This window comes from Epinephelus fuscoguttatus, linkage group LG9 (assembly GCF_011397635.1).
Source record: "Epinephelus fuscoguttatus linkage group LG9, E.fuscoguttatus.final_Chr_v1".
Classification (NCBI taxonomy): Eukaryota; Metazoa; Chordata; class Actinopteri; order Perciformes; family Serranidae; genus Epinephelus; species Epinephelus fuscoguttatus.
This window is the reverse complement of record NC_064760.1, coordinates 18,518,266-18,535,754: the sequence shown is the minus strand read 5'-3', so window position 1 is coordinate 18,535,754 and position 17,489 is coordinate 18,518,266. Positions and strand designations below refer to the sequence as shown.

At 44.7% G+C, this 17,489-nt stretch overlaps 1 protein-coding gene across 3 annotated transcripts in view; it reads right to left on the bottom strand.

Moving 5' to 3' along the window:
* zic6 (zic family member 6) overlaps window positions 1–6,089 on the bottom strand; it is a 96,165-nt gene extending 90,076 nt beyond the window's left edge. For all 3 annotated transcript variants that reach the window (XR_007450084.1, XR_007450086.1, XR_007450085.1), the window contains exon 1: window positions 5,670–6,089. The gene's annotated coding sequence lies outside the window, so the exon portion shown is untranslated. The remainder of the gene's footprint in view (window positions 1–5,669) is intronic.
* Window positions 6,090–17,489: the final 11,400 nt, after the last annotated feature.

Sequence of the window (17,489 nt, the reverse complement as noted above, 5' to 3'; positions counted from 1 at the left end):
TGAGGGAGGCGAATGCACGTGTTCTAAATATTGAGCGGGATGTGTCCTCTACATCCTCCTTGAAACCTACTGCTACAAATTTTACAGTTCAAATTCATATTTTTCTTATTTCTTAATGTTAATAAATCTCATTTAAAACAAAAATGATTACTAATCCCACTAAGTATAGTTTTCTGTGTAGCCAAATCCTGATACATCCCATTCCTCTGTGCCATGAAGACCTCCAGTGTTGCCCAAAAACTATTAAAAGCACATCAGAGCCCCACCACTGCACTGGGTTACATGTGCCATGGTTACGCTAAAAAACAAATCAAGCAGCAGTGAACTACGGCTCGCTGCAATAACTACATTTTCCTGCAGCTGGGTGGCATGTTCGTGTGTTTCAGGCAGGAACAAAGTCTTTGTAACATGGGTCAACATGTCACAGGAGTTACAGGACTCTGTTAACTGATTGGCTATGGGTATTATCTGGCTGCAATTCACCGCCAAAATTTAAACTATCCCCAACATTTAGTTTGGCCACACTGTGCAGCAGAATCAAATTGCCACAAAGTTCCATGGACATTGTATGACCTCCTGCTGCAGGCCACAATAGATGTGTTTTCGGCATGACAGTGAATATGGACACTGTAGTTTTTATTTGGAGTCCCATGCATGCCATCCTGCTGCTATAAATACTGACACGAAATGCACCAAATGTGTGTTAACCTATGGCTGAAAATAGTTCCCCAAAAATTCAGTTTCCTTTTGTTTGAACAAGGTTTGCTGAAACTGTTGAAACTGAATTTTTTTAGCCCTTTTTTGTAAAAGTAAAACTATATATTTGTGAATCTTGTTGAAAGATTTACAGTACATCACCAGTAGGACTGAATGGGCTTAAGACTAGGAGCCAGAGAGACAGACTGACATGTTGTTGTAGGTTTTGGTCTATGAAAATGGGTTTCCAGCATTACAGAATAACATTTTTGGTAACATAGTTATTTTAAAAACTTAAAAAAGAGATGATATATGCGCTGGTGTCATGAGCATTTTAGTGGTGGTTAGTTTAGATAAGGGGAGGGCCTGGCGGTGTGGTTATTTCCTGGTCTCTGCCCACATGTGGTTCCCCCCCCAGCCGCACACTAAGGCTTGGGGAGGTTATAAAAGCCGAGGGGGTGATTAAGAAGCAGGAATAATGGCCTCCACAAAACTAGGAATGTGTTTAACAGCTACAACGGCTCCGGAATCGTTCTAAATCGGACTGCCGCCGTTAATATCAGGCATTATTCTGCTGCTCTCGGGCAGGGAACGTTACAGGGGTTTTAACATGATGTTCAAAGGAGCTGGCCCTGGGAAAACATGAGAAGCATGGGCAGGATGTACAGTAGGTTTATGATTTATGTCTGAGGGTGACCCGGGAGGATTTAGGGTGGGTATATCTTGAGCTGTGCCGACCTACCCACCAGTTCTGCATTGTTGGAGTTTGGTGGATCCTTCTAAATCCAGGATTAGAAAAGTCAAATATACAAACACCTCCACCTCTCATCTCTTTCTCACATACAGGCACACCAAGAAGAGAGAGAGAGAGAGGTAGAAAGAGTTAAGGTTGGCTGCTACCTGCCTGCTAAGCATGCCCAAACCCCAAACCCCATCACTTTCCTCATTACTGGAGCTTCATGGCTTTTTAGGGCTCTGTGCTTTATCTGGGATTTCACATTTCCCAGCCTGCCACTTGACATGGCTCACCCAGCTGCCAGCAATCAAGTAGCAGAGGGCAGCAGTGGGGCCGGCTGAGTCTTCAGGCTGCACCTTGATTTGAGAATTGCACATCACAGCCACTGGCCCTGCTAAGCTTCGGTAATTACAGGCCACACATCCCATCATGCCTCCAACCCTATTTCTACCCCACATCATACACTGACCTGGTATAATGGGTGGAGGGGAAGGGGGGTGCATACAGGGAGATAGAGATGGTCACGGGTCAGGGGTGGATTCTAAGGATGTGGATCTGTGCCTCAAAAGGCATAAAGTGTGTGACAGTGTTGGAAAAAGGAGTGAAAATGTGCTCCATTAAGCATCCATGCTGTCAATCTTAGATTGTTGTGTGTATAAAACGTCGCTGTATGCGTTTTTCTGCGTGCATGTACATGTGCGCTTGCATCTACAGTACACACATTGTATGTGTGTGTGCCTAATTGAGAGGTAAGCAAAAAAGTTGCCTTTAAAGTTGCCAATAAATATCCTGCCAGTAATGTTAAACACCTGCCCGTAAAGCCCAGAGGAATGCTAAATGAAACCAAGTTGCAGAGCCTGTCTCCTGTCTGGGGTCTCAAGTCAAGACAGCAGGATTTGTAATGGCTGTATCCAGGATTATTGAGTTCAAGCAGAACAGCCAGGAAGCAAGAAAAAAAATTACATGGTCGGCAACACTGCTTTTCCTCCTTCTCTAACGGCCAGTGCAACAACTCATGTGTCCCCTGAGCAGCACAGAAGAGTCCAGATTATTCTTCGATGTAATTGCACGGCAGAATCAATGCTACAACTTTTGGCATCAAAAACATGTCAAAACACATCATGGCAGGATTTTTTTCACCACCACCCTCACAGCTGAGTGATCAAAGCTCCGCATGGACTGTTGTATAATACTAGTGGACATATGGGTGTTTTAACAAAAAGTGTTCCCAGTGTTCTTTGTGTGAGTGTGAGTTAGATAAACTAAGACAGATGATTACCGCAACTCAAAACATGGCCCCCTGATCTTCTCGCCCCGGTGTCACACACCCATAAAACACCCCATACATCCACACGTTTAAGCACACATGCCTGTACACGCACAAAGATAACCATGCACACATGCACTAATGCACATATATTCACAACCATACAATGTCAGGGCAGGAAGAGGCTCTCGCTGTGTTTTGGAGCCTCCAGGGGTGAAAGGGAGCATCTGACCCCAGCAGCCAGAGATGCTGCCGTTTGGCCTCTTCTCTGGTTTCGATTCCCTACACTCCTGACGCCTTCCTCCCGCTGCACCTGTCGAGCGCCAATAGACCCCCTGCTCAGACCCTTTCACCACAGAGAATATATGGCCCTGCTCCCTGGTCCAGTCTGGCTAATTGCTACTGGCCTCAAACTGGCCCCAAACGCCACGACGGAATGGGGCGTTTAGCTGCTGTTGCCACCCTGAGGGCCAGCTCAGCAGTCCTCCCTCTTTCTGGTAGCCCTCCGTTCCTCAACAAGGGCCAGATAGGGCTGACCGAGCACAAGCATTTACTTCCAGAGTCACAAGCTGCCCCATTCAACTTGGAGATTAAGCACTGCTGTCTACACGCAACCATGAATAATGAAGCTATCACTCCAGACAGGCAGGCAACAGCAGCGTGAGTTATATACACCAGTAATCCCATAGGCTGCTGCACACACGTGCCAAACGTATACAGTAGCAGCACAGCACTGTACAGCTCATACATTATTTCACATTGCAGAACACTCGCTTAGAGCCAATTAAACATCTTGAATGTCAGGTCCTCAACTTAGCTTTGCGAACATCTTAAAAAAGGACAATTCACTGACATAAAAAAGCCAAGGGGCCCAGGTGCAAAGTTTTAGTCATGGCCCCATTCCACACTGTTTTTGCACAAGTGCCTTTGGAAACTACTTCAAGTAACAGCATGCTTTATACTCGCAGCCTACACAAACAGAGATTCGTTTGTTGCTATCCTTGCAGACAGCAGTCAGCTCTGACATGTAGCATGGTTGTATTGTAGGACATCAACTTCTCCAGCAACCGGATATACAGCAACATTGAAAACCAATGCATGTACATATGTAACAACCAGGGAAGGGGGGAGCAGGGTGCCACATACAGTGAGCTGAAACAACAGTAGATACTGGAATAGTGGAGTACATTGACACAATATATCTGGTGAAACATATAAATTTACTTTTGATTGCATCAAAGTTTTAGTTCAACTGTTACATTTAAGCTGGTTATCTGAAAATGTGGAGTATAGGGAGAAAGGTAACACCTGTCAGTAGCCTAGCACTGATATAGAGTGCTGCAGAGAGGATATTCATTTGTGGGCCAGCACAGCAGTTAACATCACGCTGCTTCTCTTGTCAAAAAGCCAATGGGATTTTTCCATTGGATTCTGGATTATTGCAAAAACTAAGCTCTTGTTTAGCAAGATAATTTTCTCAATTGGACACCACTTTTATCATTTTTGAAGCTTAGATGTAATCGGCATAAGTGTAAGTCAACCTTAGGCTATAAATGAACTATACCACACTCACATGACTTCACCGTCAGGACCACAATCAGGCTGTAAAGCCGTGTTTGGCACGGTTCAGCGTGATGACGCTCTGTAGTCTCATTTAGCTGCTTCTTAGCAACCATCTTTTATAAGACACGTAAAAAAAAATTCTCGAGTGGGGTATTTACTGACGTATTTCATGACAACCACAGACCTTCTTTCAGGCATCTAACCAAAAACCCATCGACTTCGAGACAAGTGAACCAGGAGTGCTAAAATGTTAATTCATTCCCAGGTTTTAGCACTCATCCCTGCAGCACTCTATTAATTTGACACAAGGTGATTGCTAGATATAGTTGACGGTGTGTCTGTGTATTATCATAAATTATTATCTCTATGGCAAGCTGTGACCTTCCCACCTCATGTCAGGCTATGTCCTGGCAGTCAGGACAGCAGGTGGTGAGCTGATGGAGGCTGCCTGTTCATCATCTTCAAAAATAATATCCATCTGTCCGTCTTTCTTTGACAGGCAGGTTATTTTATAATGAGACATCGAAGCTGGAATTATGAATCGAGACTTTAAAGGTAGGGGGGTCGTAGACTTTATGTGCGGTCAGGTGTAGTGTTGCCTAGTGTTGTATATTCAGCAATAAAAATATTTTCTTTTTTACAGTATTTGGATTATCACTGTGGATATTACATTGCTGTTTGTATTATACATTTTTTTAATTTCTTTTAAATCACATTGTTATCATGGTATAACATTTTATTTAATTTGCCCACAATTTCCTAAACATATTTCTAGTATTTAATTGAGGAACAAAACCCTCCCTCACGCTGCCTCCTCACAGCAGTAGGCTGTACCTGACGTGAGGGTGGATAATAGCAGACACCACGTGACTGCAGCACTTTCCGTCTGGACGCACGACAGGGTCTGTCAGAGCCTCCCTGGTGAGGACGACACACACGCACTGGACGGATAAAAATAGACGCCATTCATGCTTTGAGAGGACGCTTACAAAGCTACACGGTACATACCCAACTTGGTAAACTTCACCACAACCTATTGTTTTTATTAATGTTCACCCATCATCACAAATCGGCCTTTAAACAATCTGTTTATTGTGTCAAAATGCGCAAAAGCGCACAGACCGATCAGCCCCGCACGGATTTCACTCCTCCCTCCTGCACTTGCCATTCAAGTCAAAACAGTGGTGGTTTCTGTTCCATCGCGCACACAACTCACACACAGACACACACCTCACACCGTCTCACAAGAGCGACACCGACACAATTCCTTCATTCACACAACAAGTCTTATCGCCTCTGCCATGAACTGCGTCACCGGCTTCAGAGAGGGGCAAAGTATGGCACCATATCTGAACTTGCATGAATGAAAGTGACGGCATTACAGCACTCAGTCAGCAGGCGACTCACTCAGCCTCCAGTGCGTCTGTCTGTCTCGCCTGTGTGGCGCTCTCCTGCATCCTTCAGTGAGCATCACTTTGTGGAGCCGGTGCGAGCCATCCTTCTGCACAAACACCGGTCCTGGACATCCTAGACAGCCCGTCCTGCGACATATTTTTAGTTTGGACCCGTTGATGTCACTTCCTGCTTGGGTAATAGCCTGTACAAATGAGCACAAGGATGTGGAGGGGTGTTCGGGGAGCCGTTAGAGGGAAATTTCGAGGTCACGCGGCAGGCGAGTTCACAAGGTCATGCAGAGGCGAGATTTCCGGAGGCAGACAAGAAGCGCGTTAGTCTTTAAAATGACAGCCATCATCCCATCTGGCTCATTCCAACTGTGCCCTATACTTTTATATAACCAGTCACATCCACATCATCCTACCCCCCTGTGATGCGCCGGCGAGTTTCATTTCCTGGTACGCTGTGCGCATTTACGGCCACGGTTATGCAACGATGAAGGCGGCATCATCACTATGGCTGTTTTGACTATGCATCACAGCCGGTGTGAACACGATAAACACATATGGCTTTCTATCAGCTATAGTTTAGCACAAAGTCACGGGACACCTGTTGAAGTTAAATTAAAATGATTTTGAAAAAGACTCATGAAGGTAAATTCAAGTTTCCTGCTTGTTGTGTTTAAAATGAGCTCACGGCCTGTTTGGACTTTATTCATCACCTCTGTATTTAAGCTCTAAGACACATTGCTTTGAGAAGCATGAATGTTGTTTGAAACACATTCAAAATAACCTGGAAGAGTCATAATGAGCACACACATTTCTGCTTTGGATGCCTGGGGAAGACTGATTGCTCTTGTCTGATGAGAGCTAGGCACACTGAGGTGATCTGCAGGATGGGTGATGGAAGCCACTCTGAGAATCATCTCCTGCTAAGAGCGCTATCCTCTTTCCTCGCCCAGGTCGCTCCTCTTTACCTTTGAACCTGGGCCCAGCAGCCCATCTCTGATCTACAGACAGTCTCCTCTTACCCACGTCCCCTTCGCAGGCCCCCATGATAGATGACCATCAGCATGCCAATACTGCACAATATTTCAATTTCCTGCCCAGGAAGAGGAATTTAGGGGGTTGAGTGAAGTTCAGAGGCACAGTGTGGTGCCTCCAGCTCACAACCAGCCCCCCAGCCTCGTGCCGAAGACCCGAGATCCAAACATTCGGCCGAGAACATTCCAGAAACCAGGTCCTCACTGTGTCAACAAAACAACCCCTGCTGCCATCGTCCTGCCTGACGGACAGCGGTGTAGAGGACACTGACGGGAGACCCAGCAGCCTCTGAGAGTGCAACATAACAGAGAGAAGAGCTGGTTTTATTCAAAAGTGAATATCCTGTCTGCAGGGTCAGGCCCATGTTGCCCTGGTGCTGGCCTGTTGTGCTACTCTCTGCTGATATGAACGGTTTCAAAGGCTTCTGGGAAATAATAAATTCTGAATTACAAGTATTTTTTGGAAAATTGTAAAAGTCAAGCTGCTAAATATTTTTTTGAATATTTGGAGTCAGTCACAAAAACATTTGGTAGGTCCTATAAATTCCCACCCAACTATTTAACCTTGAACAATTTATGCTTTATGTGATGGCTGTGGACTCACATGGTTAATATTGTAATTTTAACTGCCACTTCTGAATTACTGAAACACCAAACAAGAATGTTTTGGTATTAAATGTATTAGTTGGGTGTGAACGTTCATTCTTATCCTTCAAAACAACAGTTTGACAAAAATATAAATAACTAATCTAAATAAATCCATACTCCAGGTCCTCTTACTAGCTTTTGCTGGAGCTTACAACTACTTTGTATAAAATACTTAATAAAATAAAATACTTAAAAGAAAATATTAAATTTTTTTCTTGTGATAACATGCACCTTTTTTATTTTCTCCTCTTTTTATATACTGTGACAATATTCTGAAAGAAAAACATACACATACTGTACTACAAACACATGGATAATGACGCTGTGTTTGCCTTTATGTGGATTAGTTATATTTATATGCCACGGTGATTCAAACAAACAGGATTATGTACATTGTACCAATATGAGTAAGGCGGGCGGATATCCAGTATATGTAGGACTGTGTACGGTGCATGCAGCCTGTACACAAGTATACATGGCATGTGTGTAGTGTAGTATTTTTTGATAGGAAGCCGCTCTCATGTGGCTCTGTTGTAAAGGTCTGCCATTGGTTGGAGTAGTCAGAGGGCTGTGGCAAGCAGGAGGAGAGGCTGCGAGGCAGGCAGTGCGACCTAGTGGTGGAAGAGGGGCGTGTGGTGCAGAGGGGAGTGCACTTCGGATCACATGGATACACTCACATATACACACACTTCCTTTTGCCCGTAGAAACACACCGACGCACAAACACACACTCGCAATCAAACCCACATGTTTTGTTAATTTGCTGTATAGTAATTTATCTCTTTGAAACACATGCTCTTAACCTCTAACCCATGTATTTGATCTAATGTCCCCAATACTCAACGTGGTGTTCCAGGTTTAAAAATACCAGATAATTCCCCACAACCCACCCACATACACGACTTAATGCTCTGTAACCAGGTTTGTACGCATTTGTTATGTCAGCCCACCCTCCTAGCTCCTCCACCTTGCACCCTCTCCCTCCCTGCTCATACTTCCATCCTCCCACAGCCAAGCCCTGCTCTTGAATCAAATGGCAGTGATGACAACTTCAAAGTCAGGAGCTGTGTGACTACCCAGCCTTCAAACCGAAACATCCCTTTGCCATTGCTGTGGAATATTAGGGAAGTACAACCATACCAGCTGACTGTACAGTGGTGTCAATCAACCAGCTGACACTCGCCTGTTTTGGAGATGTTCGGCCTAGGATCACACTTCCCCAACCCCCCCTCCAAAAAATGACAGATTACCCCACCCTTCCAGATGTGTTTTTGCAGAGATTGAGGGGGCAGAGGGAGGAGCTTTGATAAAGAGGGGGCAGGGTAGCTGGGTGGGTGGAGCTGGTCACCAATTTTGGGAGAAAGAAGAGTACATCATGGACAAGTAAAGTCCCCAAAGCAGGGTTTAGTAGGGGCCCATCTCTACCGGAGCCACGGCCCATTTTTCCTTGAAGGGGATTAATAATGAATTAAGGCACTCCCACCCCCCTTCTAAAAAGATATTCATGCATGCTAATGCATCCATTATTTATAGTGTGCATAGAGGCTGGCTAGTGGTGGCCACATGCAAGTGGGAGGGATGTAAGGATGAAGTGAGGAGGTGGGGGTCTCTTCCCCCCGAATGAAGCTCCGAGGCTCTGGAAGCAACATCCGCCCATTGTGGCTGGGCTGGAGCTGGGTGGGGATGGGATGGGGACTGGATATGGACAAGTAGGAGGAGGTGGGGGAACGAGGGGGCCTCGTTGCCAGACAGGCAGCTCGTGCATAGTGAGAGGGCCGCCAAGTGTTGTGGGGGGAGGGGTGGATTAAACAAATAAATACATGATAAGAAATAATCATGCCAGGGAGGGAGAGCGAGACGGAGACAAAGAGGCTAAGAGGGATGAGGCGGGGAGGTTATTTAAGTCAGACAGGATTTACTGTCTGGATGGGCCCACTCTTGACCAAAAAATGATGTGGAAGGCATGACAACTTTTCACGATGTTCTTTTGATTTCACTGCTTGGTTTGTTAGTTCGTACTGATGATGCTCTCAAAGAAAAGCTAACGAAAGCTTTTTTTTTTTTAAATTTTGTCAGGATGTCAGGAAATGAAATAAACTGAATAAATCTCATTGAGCCCTTCCTGTGATTTCAATGCCGGGTCTAGCACATACAGTAATACAGTAAGGCAGCACTGGGTGATAATTTAATAAAGCTTTGCAGAAGTTGATGCAGTGAAAGCAAAAGTTGAAAAGTAGAAATGTGAAATAGAGGAAAAGTGTGAAGGTGAGAGATGGAGGGAGAGTGAGAAGAGGCTGCGCTCTTTTCATGTGCGCAGCATGCCAGGTATGTGGTGATGCAGTGAAGAAAGGAGCAGGCGAGGAGAGTGATAAGATAAAGCGAAAGCACGAGCCAGATGAGCTTTCTACCCTACTGATCCCCATATTAGCATAGATACAGTCATCAGCATAGCAGGGGACTGGTGTTGTAGAGGTGACACCAGGGCCACGACACCCCAAGCTCATCTCCATAGATATGACTGGAGCCATGCAAGTAAATCATACATCAGGCTTATCTAAGATATGTCTGTAGTGCATGACTTTCTGCCAACAAGCTGCCACCTTAAGTTTCAGTAATCCTCGTATTCTTTCCTAATACTGCTTCAGTTGTCCCCAAATGCAGAAATGAAACACACCTTAAAAATCTTGGTGACGCTCCTTCAGAGTTCAGTGTTTCTGTTTCTGTCCTTGACTCTTGCGTGCATGAATGCACATCTGCTCGAGATGTGGTGATATCTGGGGTAAGAGGTTATCAGTGGGGTTTGCAAAACCTGTTTCAAGAGGATTGCCCTCCCATTTCTAAGTGTTGGTCTGGCATTATACCCATGACATGCTAGGGGACAAAATCCCCCAGCAGTTATGAATTGTTGTACCATAAATGCATCACATATTGTCACATGAACTGTATGATTCGGGAACAATGCAGGTAACAGCCAAACATCCGTTAATGGCAGACATGCAACATGTTTCTCAACAAGTAGCACCGGAGGCAAGACCTCCCAGAAGTGACAATCTGCATTGTGCAAACATTGCAACCTTTGTTCCCCCAACAAACACAAGGTGAGGCACTTAAGTGTTTTTTTTTAATACCGAAACCTCAACCACACACAGGAAAATCCATAAACATTGGAATGATGTCAAAACAACATTGTGAGGTTTGACGGTTTTAATTTTCCACTGCTCAAAGTAAAAAATGGCTCCTGCAACATTTCCTGCACCCCCGGTGATTTTTATGACAAATACAACAGCAGCTTAATTATACATGCGACCACCGCCATAAAAGCAAAACCATTAACTACCATCTTGTTAACACAGAGGACCTGCCTTGAAAGTGCTGGAGTCGCATTTTAAAATCTTTTCACTCAGCGCCTGTCTGTTGTGGCAGATTGGCACTATTTAGAGGAAATATAAAAATGAACGTGGCAGTGTGTACACGCCTCTTACATGGGTATCTGGTTTAAATGAGCAGGATAGTGACCACTGGAGGTAATTTTGCAGGCTGTTTTTATGCACTGTTTGTATGTATATCTAAAAGTAATGCAGCACAATTCGTATGTAATCATGAGCCTGTGACCCACATAGTCAGGAAGGCTGCTATCACGTGACCAAAGCGCTGACAGAACAACACATTCTCACTCCGACCTCTGTCACATATTGACGTTTTGGTCATGGACTTTCCACGTCCAGATATAACGTGCAAGGTATCCTGGGTGCATTGGCTGTTGAAATTCTGGGACACAGTGTCAAGTTCTCTTCTTTCAAGATACACTTCCGTTTTCACAGGAAATTTAACATTTACAGAAAAATAAAAAAGTCAAAATAACAACTTCGTCAGTACAACACCGCAAATTGATATTTTTTTCCTTCAACAACTAACGCACATTGTTAGGTTTCAGCAACAAAAACACATTGTTAGGTTTAGGCAACAAAAGCACTTGGTTACGTTCAGGCAACAAAAACACAGTTAGGTTTAGGCAACAAAAGTAAGTGGTTAGGTGTAGGAAAAAAGAACAGGGTTTGGCTTTAGAATCTTACTGGACGGGTTTGTTGGACCCATCCACCACTATTCCCGCCCGCCCCACTTGGACTTTGGTCACCTTAACTTTCAACCTTGTCCCGCTGTGTTTCCCCCTGACACCACCGGGCTCCGTTAAATCATAACGCCAACCGACCGCATATCATGCCGACGTTAAAGGAAGCCCTTTTTCGTTGATTTCTGATGCTGCAAGTCACTGCCCAAGCGACGGGTTTTGACGACTTCGAAGTGAGACTATGCTCGACAGAAGCAAGACAGGAAGTCCACGTAAGGAGCCAAGTTGGGGTGGTAAATGGGTCAAACAAACACAGTAACTTTCCCCTAGGAAACCAGCATTTGCGAATGTGTTTGGGACCATGTAAAACCAAGTAGACTTTGAGTCATTTTAAGGTAAATCATCTCCATATTTCTCTTCCTACATCTAACTTACAAAACTTAATGTTAAGTACATAACTTCAGAAGACGAGCAAAATGTAGAGAACGAATTATACTTGACATTACGTATGCAACGTGACGACGCCATTCATGGGCCACTAATTTGTTAGATACAATATGAACCGATGTATGAGGAATCCAACAAACACAGGACTTTCCCACAGGAAACTGATGTTTGAGAACATGTTTGGGACCATGTGAAACCACATAAACTTTGAGTTATTTTAAGTCTCTTTATATTTCTCCCCCTAAATCAAAGGAATCAAATAAATACAGGACTTTCACCCAGAAAACCAGTGTTTGTAACGCTGTGAAAACCAAGTGAGTTATTTTAAGGTAAATCGTCACCATGTTTCTTTTCCTGACTCTAATCTATGTAACTTTGCTTACCTAAACCTTACCTAGGCAACTTTACATTAAGTATGTAACTTTACATTAAGTACCCAATTTTACATTAAGTATTTAACTTTACGTTAAGCATGTAACATTACATTAACTACATTACTTCATATTAGTATGTAATGTAACAATGTTATTCATGGGGCACTAATTTGGTAGATATCATACACACCGTTGTGTGAGGATACATTGAATTTTAATGACCTATTCTTGAGTCTTGATGTACTGGCTGTTAGTTGAATACCATCTAGACATATTCAAAGAGAAAAATTAGGACACAGATACTTTCCCTGACTTTGAAATCATCCCACAGCCACACAGATGCAGGAAGAAAGGTGGCTCCTGGTGTCCCTGACCTACCCCAGTGTGTCCAAGGAGAAATCTTTGGAGTCTCCAAATAAGAGTGAACTTCCCACCTCTTCCTCTGGTTAAGTTTCAAAGTCTTCCTGGTTTTAGGTTACTGGCCAAACACGCCCCAGCTGTACACAAAGTGGCCACTCTCAATGAGACCCTATGGAGGCAGAGGGAGATCAGACACCCCGTGACGTAGCCAAACATCCCAGTTAAAAGCGAAGCGAACAGAGGGCGTTCCATTGATGTTATTGCTTTCTTAAACAGGTCAACGTTCACTCATGGCAAGTGTGATATTACAGAAAGTAATATCATACTTGTGGGCAATGGTTCAAGCCCAGAGGCCTCTACAAAGAGAATCCAAAGTTTGTCACTGTCATGAAGTAGAGCGGTCATCTGAATATTTCATACACGCTCCTTTAATCTACCTTATCCTTGAAACGTCCATATGGACTTCATAGAATGTGTCAATCTCTTGAGTGATAGAATGTAAAACCCACAAAACACCCCCTAAGGGCAATCCCATCAAGCAGCATTCACCGTGGGATGTATAGACCTATGTTAAGCAAATGGGCAGAGAAATGGTGACCCACTGAATCCATTATTTCTCCTCCTATATCTATTGTCTTAAAGCCTGCCTTATGTCCCCAAAGTGCCTTTAAAGACATGTTAAGAGAAAAGAGCTCTCTGCCTTGGAATGAGCTAACTCAATTATCATAGCAACTGGCAGTGCTCTTTAACATGTCAATGGTACTTGGCCTGCATGCATAATTTTGCTGTGTTATTGTGGTGGCCTCTACGTTTTTCACTGACAAAAAAACCCAAACCACAGGCACGGGGGCCTATTGTCATGGGCGCATCCATCTGGATCAAGGCCATTAGAGGATATTTGCACTTCCTCTGTGGCTCCTGGCTCTTTTTGACATGCGGCAGAAGGAGCAGGCATCACCCACCAGTGCACGGCCAATTGAGGTGCAGATTGACCAGAGGGACAGTGAAGAAGGGCAGCCAGCAGGGCAGCGCTCCTGTCAAATCCAGTGATGGACACCCACGTGGGGGCTGCTAGTTGGCCTGCGGTTTCTGAGGTCCTATAGCAATTGATGGGACATGACGAGGCAGGCGCCCTGGTTTCATTCCTTTGTCCCTTGGGATGTTGTAGGGTGTATCAGAGTGTCAGAGGCTCTTGGCTACAGCACACTTCTGGTGTCAACTGCCTACGATATACAACTGCCCCTTGCCTGCCCACACATACACCGATAAGAAGAAAGATATTCAAGCGGCTGTGATGTGTGACAGGTATACGCTGCTTTAGAAAATCAAAAAAGGGTAATTTTCTCTTTTTTATTCAACCTCAATATATAAATAAAACATGAATGTATAGAACCTATATGCTGTGAATGGAGCACAAACAATCTGAACACAAATGCATAAATGATACCCTTTGAAGCTGTGGAAACATGCTGATAAGGCACACAGATGGGCCTGATGTGGTTAACACCACAGCATTTACAGGGACCTTGGCTGTTCCTCCACATGTGTATGCATGCGTGTGTGTGTGTGTGTGTGTGTGTGTGTGTGTGTGTGTGTGTGTGTGTGAGTGTGCTTGTGTGCCCAGGTGAGCCGATTAATCGTAAAAGCACAGATCTCTATACACACACGGGAAAGCGGCTTTCAGACATATCAAATAGAACCAATTCAGATCCAACACATAAACACCTCAGCTGTCAATCCATATCCCCCCACATGTAACTTATACGCTTGTCGCTGCACACGCAGCCCCTCTGAGCTGTGTTGGAATGCTGACAGCACAGAGATATGGATCTTGATTTGATTAAGAGTCGGAGTTGAGGCTCTAAACACTGGAGCCAATACCAATTCGGGCGGGTGGGCAGGGAGACTGTTGCGAAGGAGGTGAGATGGAGGGGAAGGGGCAGAGTGTGATGGCAAGGGGTGGGGTGGGGGGGTGGGGGGTTACCTGTGGCCCTGGCTCCAACTGGGAGTAATTTGGAACAGACTGCTCCCAATGTGTTCATTAGGTTGTGATTGGGCTGAGCGCAGGTGGGGAGGGCCTGCCCTGCCCGACGCTGAATAGTCCTGATTGTGCCCAGCATAAAACGCCATCTGTTTCAATGAGGGAATGAGGGGGAGAGAGAGAGAGAGAGACAGGCATGAGGAAGGAGGAGGGAGTTACCGGTGAAAAGTCATGTTTTATGATGTCTGGTTAATTTTGTGAACTAACAAGGGGACAAAAATTAAATGGAGGAAAAACCCCGGCGACATTTGCAACTCTCTCGTTTGTCTTAAAATTCACAATGAGTAGAATAAAAAAACTCAGCAATTCTTTTCTATCCAAAAATGTTTAAGTCTATAAAGTAAATCAATGACTTGGTGTGAAAATTATTGCCATGTAAGCACACTTTGTGTAAAAACACAAATAGCAACTTATTGTAGACAAGAGGTAAAATGGCGTCCATCTCCGGCTTAAATGGCAGGTTTCAGTCTAGCTGTGGCTTGCCACTGTGAGCAGACGGCTGAAGAGACAAGGGGATTGGAGATGGGGCAGCAGAGTTTATTTATGGGCCCTCTGCTTCAAAGCTGGGATGTTTTTGGTTAATCCTGTACTCATACCAAAAGCAGACATACAAATGTTAATCTAGATGTTTACACCCGCATTTAGGCTGACTACTTTGCCGTAGACACAACATTACCCAAAATCACATTCGTAAGTCTCGTGTGGGTAAAAACACAGAAGCCAAAAATATCTTTTTACTCAGTCAGCCTTTCTTTCTGTCTCTTTTTTTCCCCTCTCTGTCACTGCAAGGTCCTGGGAAGAAAAAGAAGAGAGCCGAGGAGAAGAAGGCCACTGTTTGCTGCTCGACTTTTGAAGCGTCTTTATCGGGCTTGGCAGCGTGGTCCTGCGTGTCCAAGCCTCGTCGTGCTTTTCATCCTTTGTGCTGTCCAAGGTGTGTCCAATGCACTGGGGCTTTGTGTGGGGAGGGAGACGACACATCACATTCTGTCTTCTGTCCCGAGCTGGGGGATGGGGGGATAGGGGGGTGGGCTGTACAACAGAGGGGGGACAAAAAGCAAACTTATAGAGGGCCACGGCTCTTCAAAGCCGCGATGCACAAAGGCTTATAAAGCGTTACTTCATGTAGAGTTGTGCCAGATGTAATTGCGGGGTTCCTGGAGATAGAGAATCACATGCAATGCTTAGCCCCGCCCCTGACATCATGAAAGGGCTGTGAAGCTTCAATTGCAAAGGGGGGGTGACCAGAAAAGTTTACTTCACTTTGATGCACAATAAACAAGTGAGTAAATAAGTTATCTTAAAGGTCCTGGTACAAATCCGCCACTCACTGCCTCGGAAAGGGTAATTTCATGCACGGAGCTTGATGGATGCAGGAGGACTGGCTGTCCCCATTAGAAATCAGGAAGGGTGGAATCTGCACTGAGCGACAAGTGATCCCCCTCCCCTTTTTTGCTCCGCCATCAGCTTCGTGATATAGGCTCTCTCAAGTGTGAACACTGCTTTCTACAGAAAATTATGTTGATTCATTGTTAATAAGCCCAGAGGTTGGCAGTGTGAGCACGGTGCATGGCAAGTACAGGTAGGCTGTGGTTTTCCTGATCAACCTGACTAGTCCTCATCTGTTTCCTGTGACCTCCTGCTGGGATGGTGCGGGTGTCAAGTGTGCATTGTTAAATATGTTCCAGGGCACAAACGCTGCCTCTGTCAGGTACATATGCACAGCCTGCTCCCTGTTTGTGTGTGCGCAGGTGGGTTTGTGCATGTGTGTGTTTGTCTTTCTGACAGTGAATGGTGATGGGTGTGGAGGAAAGGGTGGTGCTATCACTTTAGGCCTGCAGATGGGGTTCCCAGAGGAGGGACACGCCCCGGTGTTTTCTGAGACAGCGACGAAGGCAAACATGGCGGCAGATCCATTTTTGCATCTTAAAGGTTCAGCAGACACTTCTATAGCCAGAGAACAGTAAGTTCTTGTTGTCTCTTCATGTGTCATGTCCAAAGGCCTCCTGCTAGGGCTGTGGAAACTGCGGCGTCTGTATCCACAAGGTCAAGGCTTAGATGTCTTGCACAAAGATTTTCTTTAGCGGGCTTCATTTTAAATGTAACAGAGTAAACTAAATCATGTAGAGCTTCATCAAGGTGACAGAGTGTGAGCACAATAATAGCATATAAATGCAGCCCATCTTTGGAGGACAGGTTTACTCAGGGACCGGTGTTTGTTTTACAGACATCTTTGCCGCTATAGATCAGAACTCAAGTTTACTTTATGTCTCCATCGCAGTAAAAGGGCCTGTGTTTGCTCTATACTGGCTGAATTACAATGGCAGTTCATGGCAGAGTGAAACCTTGCCCGTGATTAGAGTGGAAATGAAGGATCTTGTGTATATCCAAGTGATATTAAATGGCACCTGGCAGAGCAGGGGCGCTAAAGCCTCAGCTGGTACGCCTTTGCATATCAATAAGTAGACGCTCCCATGAAATGGAATAATTCAACCATGCGTGTATCGGACTACAAGAATTATGTTTGATGAAGGAGCCACAACTTGCATGTAAAGCCAGCACGGATCAAATATATGAAATAATCATCAAAAAAATTAAATTAATCACAAGTAGAAGTGGAGAAGAGCATCCACCGTGTTGTAATGGATATCATTAGCACAGACTGCAGTAAATAACATTAAATGTTAAATGCAAATACAAATAAATATATTGACACAACGATAACGCCGCTATAAAGTGGGCATACGTCGGTGTTAAAGTGCAGCATTCATTTGGTGATTCACCACTGCAACGTGTGTCCAGATGAAACTTTTGGATTAGCTGTAAGCTGGCCGGTACCTCTCCACATGTACGC